Source organism: Rhinolophus ferrumequinum, chromosome 15 (assembly GCF_004115265.2).
Source record: "Rhinolophus ferrumequinum isolate MPI-CBG mRhiFer1 chromosome 15, mRhiFer1_v1.p, whole genome shotgun sequence".
In the NCBI taxonomy this organism is placed as follows: Eukaryota; Metazoa; Chordata; class Mammalia; order Chiroptera; family Rhinolophidae; genus Rhinolophus; species Rhinolophus ferrumequinum.
The window spans coordinates 46,282,779-46,292,704 of NC_046298.1; positions in this window are offsets into that span (position 1 = coordinate 46,282,779).

Genomic DNA, 9,926 nt, shown 5'->3' on the forward strand with positions numbered 1-9,926 from the left:
TGAACTGAGATCCATCAAAGAAGGATCTTTGTATCCTGAATAGTCACAATCCGTCCGCTCATTTGTTTCTGTGAGTTTTCCCCCTCCATATAAATAATTATCCTAGCAGCGTTATTTCAAGTCAATGTCTTCTCCATTGCTTGGTAGTGCCATTTCTGTCATACATCAAGTGTCCTTATTTGTATGGCTCCGATCTAAAGCGCGTTGTTAGGTTCCATTGATCTGTTGTGTATTCCTGGGGCAATACTGTTTTAGCCACGTGAGCTTCCTAAATCTTATAATCTGATAAAGCAGATTATATCCTTTTTCTATTAGAATGACTTTGTTTTCTTGGCCCTTTATATTTTCAAATAAAATTTTAATTCACCTTGTCAACTACCACCCCTCCAAAAAAAGTAGCTGAAATCTGTATTGTGACTGCACTGAATCTATAAATCACCGTGAGTAATGATATCTTTACAATAAGAAGTCTTAAAATCCATGAACACTGTGTATCACTCCATTTATTTAGGTCTTATTTAATGTGTCTGAATAAAGTTGATGTTTCTTATAGAAGTCTTGTACATTTTTATTACATTCATTTCATGATATTTGACATTTTTAATGCTCTTGTAAATGGTATTTTATAATTCCATTGTTTCACTCTTTGTTGGTGGTAGAAATACAATTGACTTATATATTGATATTATATCAAGCAAACTGGATAAACTTATTAATTCTAATAGTTTTGTTTAATTATTGTATAGTAAATTTTTAAAACTTCCTATTTTCCCACTGCCTCAACATCCCCACAAACAAGCTCTCAGTACACTGACCAGTCAAGTAGATACACCAGTTTAATAAGGTTGGCCCCTGCCACAAGTTCCTTTGGTGAAACACTATCATCTTTCCTTTAGTTCTTTAAAGATGGCGTATTTTACTTCCTTAACATACTCATAGTAGCTGATTTAAAATCTTTGTGTAGTAAGGATGACATGTGAGACCCCTAAAGGACAGTTTTTATGACATGAACTGCTTTTTTCCTGCGTATGAGCCAAACTCTTGTGATTCTTTCTGTATCACAAATTTTTGTTGAGATTAGATATTTTAGATAATATAATGTTGCAATTTGGGATATCAGATTCCCCCTGTCCTCAGGGTTTGTTGCTGTTGCAGTTTGTTTAGTGACATTCTGAACTAAATCTGTAAAGTCTGTTTTCCCTGTAGTGTGTGGTCACTGAAGTCTCTGCTTGGTTAGCTCATCATTGATCAGAAATTTTCTTAGTCACCTTGAGTCAGTAAGCCTTCTACCCTTTGTCAAGTGTACTTGCTTTGTGTGTGTTGAGGCCATATTTCAATGCTCAGGAACTTGACAAGTCTGCATTAGCCATCCCCTCCTGCAGGATTTCAGAGTCCCCAAGAGGTGAATTATTGGTGCCCTTCACATCTTTCCAGGGCTTGTAAACATTCCTGTACATGTGTGTGGCCTTCTAGATCCTCAGGAATATGTGTTCAATAGCTCTTTGTAAACATCTTGTTCTTCAGATAGTCCTTTTAAAAATTTTGGCTGGGCTATTGTTTACACCAATTCATACTGCAGCCTTAGGCTACTGCAGAGTTAAAAAATTGAAACCAAATGTTTTTGACAAAAGGTTTTCATGACTACTACAGTTGTGAGGCTGCCATTTTTCCATGGCTAGTTCAGAGCTGGGGAGCAGGGGATGGGAGTAAACAAAGTGAAAACTCCATATAGCCCACAGTATTTACCGAGGTTCAAACTTTTTTCTTCACTAAATGCTTTTCGTTCATTTCTGGAGTAGTAAAAAAAAAGTTGACTTTGATAATTTTGCCAGTATTTATGTTACATTCATGGAAGAGTGGATTCACAGAAGTCCTCAATCTGCCATTTTGGAAGTCCTGCCTCATCACCTCATTTACTTTGGCACAATAATCTGATACAATCTATGAATTTTACAGGTAAATATCCTAAGTCTATAGTGATTAAGTTACTTTCCATGGGTTATAGATCTTGTTGGCACACAAAGTCATTACTTTTTATCAATATACAACACTGCATCCAATTTAATAATTACCCTAATAAACCATTACAAATTCTGATATGTCCCAACATTATCTCTGATAACTTCAATTCCATGCTTCCATCAAACATTTCCAAGAAGAAAATCACAAAGCATCAAGACATTGCTAACACCTAGATAGTATTGTGTTTATGGATTGTCTGCCTTCTGAGTGAAGCTGAAAACCTCTACCTGTTTAAGTCAATGTCATACAAATCTTTTCATCATCAGTATTTTGACTCGTATGTCAGTCATGTTCTAGACATCAATATATCCTTGCTGAATCAGTGAATAACTAGATCTTTGGAGAAAAGAGAAACTGTTGTGAGTGGGACGACTAGTAATTTGGGATGTTTTTCCACCATTTAAGAGCAGAATCTTGGTGCTTGGGGATCTCAAAGCAACAATATAAGGGGCCTGAGAGAGGAATAACATGCTATCAGGAATGTGGCAGTGTGCTGCACCCAGGCGTGAGATTTGAAAAAAACAACACCATGAAGTGTAAAAATAGAACTGGTGAGGTAAAACAAAATGAAGGTGCTTGCTAGAAGTAGGACAGTTTGAATGGCTTTTGACTCAGAGGAGAATCTAGGGGCATTTCTGAGGGTGTGAATATGCCTTCATGGTGTCTATATAGAAGAAGTGCTGTGTAAACACTGGCTCCAATCATGAGTCCCATGAACACAACATCTGACAAAGTCATTAGAAGTATGTATTTTGCAGCAAGAGAAGTTGTAGGATTTTTAGAAAAGCATAGTTCATAATCCCGTTTCTTGGTAAAATTGTGAGTATGCTGACAAGCCTCTAAATTCATAGGAACAAAGATGAGATGTTTATCAGCAGGTTGGAGATCCAACATAAAAAGCAGGAAGAACTGATGTTCTTCCAACCTCTGTCTTTGGGCCCTATCCACCCAGCAGTTCTAGGGCTGATGGTGATTGCCTGAAAATTGCTGAAGAGGCAAGTGGTACACGAGAAAGGCCTCGGGCCACTCTGTGGATATAACAGACAAGTTTACACCCAGTGTTATCCAAAATGTGTGTCACTCCCCTCATAAATATCATCTGGGGAATCCCCTTGAAGAGAGGAACCAAGAAGTTAGCCACAGATATCCATATTGGTGAAAATCAAGTGTATGGGATTCAGTGGGTGGCCTGTGCAGGATGTGGAACCATAGGTTGAGAGAAGAAAGGTATTCCCCAGCACCCGGATCCCAGTCTGGACCAGGAAAAGTAGCCTCAGGAACAAGTCTTCAAAAGTCATTCTCATAGAATTACGGGGGAGGAGGGGGAAGAAAAGAAAAAAAAAAAACAGTTCAGAAAAGAGTCTGAAGCTCAGGAAGTTAGAATTCAGTGTGATGGGACCAGTCACAGATTTGCTCCAATATCCCCAATTTTGATGGGGACTCAGGCCTTCAGTAACTCCCCTTTTTGAGGACAGAAATTACATTTCTGGGGAGGGGATTCCACACCAGTGAGCTCAAAATTGCCATTCAGAGTAGCCATCCAGTCATGTTTCTGTGTATGCTCATACAGCCATGCAAAATGCTTCATTATTTAGTCTATTTCCCAAATCCTTTGGTGTACACATTTAGGACATAAAGTCCAGGGTAAAGCCTTATCTTGCATTTCAAAAGGTGTCCTTAAACATCCACTATATGCCAGAACAGGTTGTCGGTCCTCAGATATACAAAGATTAACTGACCTGCATCACTGTTCCTAAGAGTTCAGAGCCTAGTGTGGGGGACACATATATAAAATCTGATATAAATAAAACACAAATCACTCCATGAATGAAGGATATAAATGGTATTGTGGAAATATGTATCAGGGACTCCAGCACTTAGTGATTCTGTGATAATATATAGAAATTTTTACTAAGTAAATTGTTCTTCCAAATTATTAGATTAATACACGTATACCACAGGGAATAAAATAATATAAAGATCTATAAAGGAAAAAGTTAATCTGTGTCCCCCAACTCTCATTTCCAGCTTTACTCTTCTATTCCCTGAGATAACAATGTATCTCAGGTGTGCATTCGTCCACAGTATCCTTCTTGTTCTTACAGAATGTGTGTGTGTCTTAGTAATCACACACACATTGTTTTAGCAAGTAGTAATAAGTAAGTACAGGATTAAATGTGCTACTTACGTTTAGAAATTTAAAGCATTCTTCCTCATAAAACATGGGCCAAGGATAAAATCATACTGGAAACAAGGTATTAGGAAAAGAACACATGGCCATGTGAGACATACAGTAGGAACGCAAGAATAGAAATTTTATTAAGAAAACTCACCATATATATCTTGATATTATAAAATGCACTTGATATATCTGAGGAAAAAATTCATATGACTGTCTCCAGTGATGTTATAAAAGCCTTTGAGAAAAATCAACAATATGATTTTTTTTAAACCATTCAAGGATATAGGAATTTATGGACACTTCCTTAGCATGATTATGTATTTATATACTAGCACTTTGCTTAAGGGGAAATATTGCAGGAACAAAGCAAGGAGGACCACTACTTCAAATAATAATTAATATTGTTCTGGAAGTATGGATCAACATAATTATATGAGAAAATAAATACCATAAAAATTTAAAAAGAAGTAAAACTGTATTTGCAGATGATAGGATAATATAGCAAGAAATCCCTAGAGAAACAATGTTAAAACTAACTCAATTAATAAAAGAATTTAGGAAAGTAGCAAGCTATAAGGTTAACATACAAAACTCACATACACAAGTAATAATGTTAGACTATATGAGGAAAATAGGAAAAGAAAACCCTATTTACAAAAGCAATCAACAGTTACAATTTTTAGAAATAAACTTTTGAAAAATATAGGAAAGATTTCAATAGCTTCCTATTGTATTTAGAACAAAAGACAAAATCCTTCACACAGTCCTACCATCTCAGCTTCATCACCTACTGCTCCTCTCCTCACTCAATACACCCGGTTACACAGTTGTCCTCTTGATAACTTGAGCTTTCAAAGTCGTTCCCACTTCAAGGACATCTAACAGTCTCTTTTTTTGCTGCAGCATTTTCCACAGTCTATGTAGCAGCATTACTCTTAGTCACTATTTTGGTTTCAGCTAATGTCACTCTGAGAGTCCATCTCTAATCCTTCATTAGGTATTACCAGTTATTTTCTCTTGGAGCAAAATTTCTTTAGCTTTCCTTCAAGTCTTTTCCCGCTATTTATTTAAGATGTGTAGTTAATTTGTGTTTAACCCCTTGAGCTCAAATTCAGTATCATTAGGAGACATGTTTATTCTGCTATCTCTACCTACCCAGCACTCAGCAGAGTAGCTGGCCCACAGGACACGGTCAGCAAATACTTTTGAAATGATGGTAACTGACTGAACCTCATCTGCACTCTTCAACCATCCCCCTGTGGCTGTCAGTCACATTTCTGGAGGCATCACTGTCATGCATAGCCCCATAGGAGGCAAGATATATGACTGCAAATTGTTTTCATCAATTTTTTTATAGGCAAAATGCACACACATACACACACACGCACACAATAAGAGCTTAAAATAACCATGGAGGTGAATTTGATACCATCTTTACCAAGAAACAAGGATGTTTTTCAGAAACAGTTAAGTAGCAAATACCTCCAAGATTCTCCTTTTGCCATTTTAATGTGAATATGGTATACCAGGGAACAAAGAAAGTCATATATAAGATCTTACATCAATATATAATGATAGTATTGTTGGAATGTCATGAAAGACATACTGAGTAAGGGGAAATTGTGCCCCCAAAGGGAAAGAAAGCAGTTGGCCCTGAAGAATAGAAGTCAAAGCTCTGGTTCCAGTCTGGGACTAGTTAGATCTACCAGCAAATCGGCTTTATTACCACACATATCTCTGCATTTTGTGATCTGTTTATGTCTTCTTGCTCCTGTTTCTCCTTCAGAACAAATTAACGAGACCCACCTGCTTATCTGAGAATTTTCTGTGGAGTAACAATGTTGGCTTCAGAAAGAGCTGTGACACCTAAAGACAGCATTGCTGAGCTCCTGCATTAAACAAACAAACAAACACCTCTCACACTGACCTTAGTCAACATGATCGCCCTCCTTTTCTCCAGCACCAAAGGTACAACCTGGGTCAGAGTCTCTAGAACATGAAAGGATAACACAACCAGGTCACCGATCAAATCAGGGCTGGGTGAGTTGGTGTTTCCTGCTGTAACGGTCACACATGGGCCTGCTACGTCACATCGCACTGTGGACCAGAAAAATAAGGATACAGATTGTGAAAATGTACTGTTTAGCTCTGTGCAAGGTACTGCTCTCATGGTTTTAAATACATATATTGATTTATTAAATCCCCAGTTAATTCAACAAAGGACACAAAGTAATTATTATTCTCGTTTGGCAGGTGATAACAATGGAACCCAGAGAGTTCAAGTGTCCTGCTCAAAGTTACACAGGTGGTCAGTGGGACATGTGGTAGTTGACCCCACACTCTACATTCTAGGGATCCTGTCTCATCCACTTGGTTTTGCTACAGGGTAAAATTTTCTGCAATAGAACCCATCATGTCCGCTGGGTTTGCTTTCTCCCCAGGAATTTGGTGCTTCATGGGTTTCTCCTTATGAAAATAATTTAAGCTGACAACAGGGACAAGAGGGAAAAGAAAACTTGAGTATGGCAAGTGCCATAGAGGCAAGCATCAGTCAGAAATAAATATGAAAAAATTTGTAAATGGAATTGTGAAGAATGCTGGCGAGTTAGGCATAATCAGACTTGCTACTTGGAGCCATGGCAGTGATTTTGACAAAGCCCCTGGCTTCAAGAGTGCTGGAAATAATCTAAAGGGGGTTGACTTAAAGGTGACTAAAAGGGGAAGAAAAATGAACTTGGAAGGACCTAGTCACAATAGGGAGAAAACAAAATGAGAAGCGTGAGAGGTGAAAGTGATTAGGAAAATAGAAATAAAGAGTGAGATTAGAGCCGAGCTACCAATTTTTGTATTTGTAACCCACTTCCTAATAAGTGGCTCACAGTCCATTCAGAGAAAATACCAGTAGATACAATTTATTGATGACCGTCTATATGTTGGGCCTTAGGGTTAGGTGTAGGCCCTTCATGTAAGTTAATGGTCATGTCAAAGAATATCCTTACCCTATTTTACATGGATAGAAAATGAGGCAGAGAGAATTTTCAGCTGGCTAAGGTCTCTCAATTCAGTAAACAGAAGGCTGGATTTAATCTGACCCAGGGTATGTACTGTCTCACTATTCCGACATAAAAATCCTAGAGAGAATTCATTCACTGGTATACTGGTAAACATGGGTGGGGTCTCGATATAGTCTCTCTCTCTCTCTCTCTCTCTCTCTCTTTCACACACACACACACACACACACACACACACACACACACACACAAAGTAATCCAGATCCATTCCACAAAACCTCCAAAGCAACACAAGATGGAATTGGGAAGGCCACAGTCACACGGAGATGGGGTGAATTGGATGACAGTAGCTGCCAGATGCGTGTCTTCCTTGCTGTAAAGTACTGGCTGTAGAATCACGCAGGAGAGGCCCTCGTGACTACCATTTGTAGAGACTTGCTGTGTGCCAGCGATGTCACCCTCTCTAATTCAGTCACTATTTAGCATTCAGAGTGACACTGTTATCTCTGGCACACAGGTTGGGAAGCTGAAACACCCTGTCAGGAGAGCCCAATACCTCAGCTTGTAGGAGGCAGAGGAATTGGAAAAAAGCTGTTCCTGGTTCCAAAGACTGGATTGTTACTCAGTGTCGCTTTTAAATGGTGCTTTTCAGTGGTGAAGAAAAGCATGCAATGTTACCAGCCCACTAGGACCCAGGCTTATCCGTGTCTCCAGCTCCATCCAAACTCTGAAATGTGTCTGTGAGGGCAATACTGGAGCAGTGTGAGTCTGCATGCACACGTGTGTGCAGAGAGCAGGGACCACAAGTAAAGACATATTGATCAACGGCTCTGAGTCCAGTTCTCAGTGGTTTGAGGTAATGGAAAACCTCGTCCCCACTCTTAATGGGAAAAAGGAGGAGAGCAAACCTTTCCCCTTAGGCTGCCACAGCCTCGGCAATATCCTAGTCCAGTCCAGCTGAGTGAGTCCCCACGCCCACCCTCTGCCTGCTCTGGGGTCTCCACTATGTCACCCTCTCATCACTCTATCAGTCCAGACAGGGTCCAGAACTGAGGCACAGCTGTTCCTGAGATCCAAGAGACTTTCCTGGCCAGTTCCTCACCTGCCCTCTCCTCTCGGGACACTCTCTCCCAAACCTTATTCAAGTCTGAGTCATAGTGAAACTCACCAACGTTGATCTCTGTCACTGGAACTGGCAGCAGAACTGTGGCCATCAGAGCCACACACATCAGTTATGTGTCCTGAGATCCCGAATTCATCTCTCCAAAGAGCTGCTGCATTTACCCTGTCACCTACGAAGGGACTGTGATGTATCTACAAAGAAGCTGTAAATGTCAGTCCCAAGACAAGTCGGCATCAGCAGCTCCTGGGGGTTATTAAGATGAACTAATTAACAGCTGGTGCAGCTGACAGAAACTTTCCTGAAAAACTTCCCCTGCAGCGACCTCTGTATCTAAGGGGTTGTGGGATAGACAGGGCATTCTCAGCGCCATGCTGGGATGGCCCTACCGGAGTCTGCAAAACGGATCCTCATCTCCAAGTCCCACTCCCACTCAGGGTCACGGTGATGAGATCTGTCATGTTCATGCTTGACTCTGAATTCTGGTGTCTCCTTGTTAAGGACATGAGCTCTGCTTGGGTCATGGAGTCATCCCGATATTGGGAAAGCTGTCACGATGCTATGCTCATATTCTTGCAGGAGTCCTGGGCTTTCCTGCCAGTCCCACCCACCTCTCAGGCCATCCCCAAATTTGTCTTCTTCAATTGTCCAGGCACCAAGGTAGCATGGTCAACAAAAGGGACTCCATTTGCCATTTCTTGAGTCCCTCCAATGAGCAATGATGTAATTCATTCAGTTCTATTTCCTCTTTCTTTCCTTCTACTGCCCAGGATTAACCACAGATTTTTCTGGATGTTTCTTTTTTACTTTACGTGTACTTATTCTTTTATTTTTTTGTTAAGTCAGTTTAGATGATATTTACCTCCCTCTCTAGACTAAAATGATGAGATCAACATTCTTACATTACCTTTTACCGTCTTTCCCCATTTTTCTCCCATTTCTTTTAGTCTTATAATTTCTATAGTCTTCTTTTTAGCACTTACATTAGACTTTATGACTAAAATTCACATGCAGAAGTTGTCACAATAAATCTACTAAAGACTTATATCTATGGTCAAATGGATTCGGGGCTTATGCTCAGTTCTTCTGCCATTGTTTATCTGTTCATACTTTATGGGTAAAATTCATGTTTCAATAATTTCTGCAATAACTTCATAGAAATTATACTCCCTCAGTTCTTGCATGTTTACCAATGTTTATCTGCATCTTGGTACTTAAGAGACTTACTGGACGCACACAGTTATCTTTGTGATACTGAGCCTTCACATTGAATAAGCAATCTGCCTCTTCCTTTATTTTGGTCATTTTAAAGATCTTTCAATAAAGTGGTAGAAATCTTACAAACTCTTTTGTAACTTTTATTGTGAACAGAGTACTTTTCAAAAATGTTCCAATTATTGCTGGTGCCTAGCACCTATCTGAAGTTGCATATCGACCAAGTATCCAGTGATCCTACTGATTCTTATTCTACATGGTTGTCTGTGGATTCTCCTGTCTTTCCACATAGGCAATCATATCATCTGCAAATGAGGACAATTTCCCTCATTTCCAATTTGTAATGTAAACCCCTCAGGTTTTATTATTGGCATGC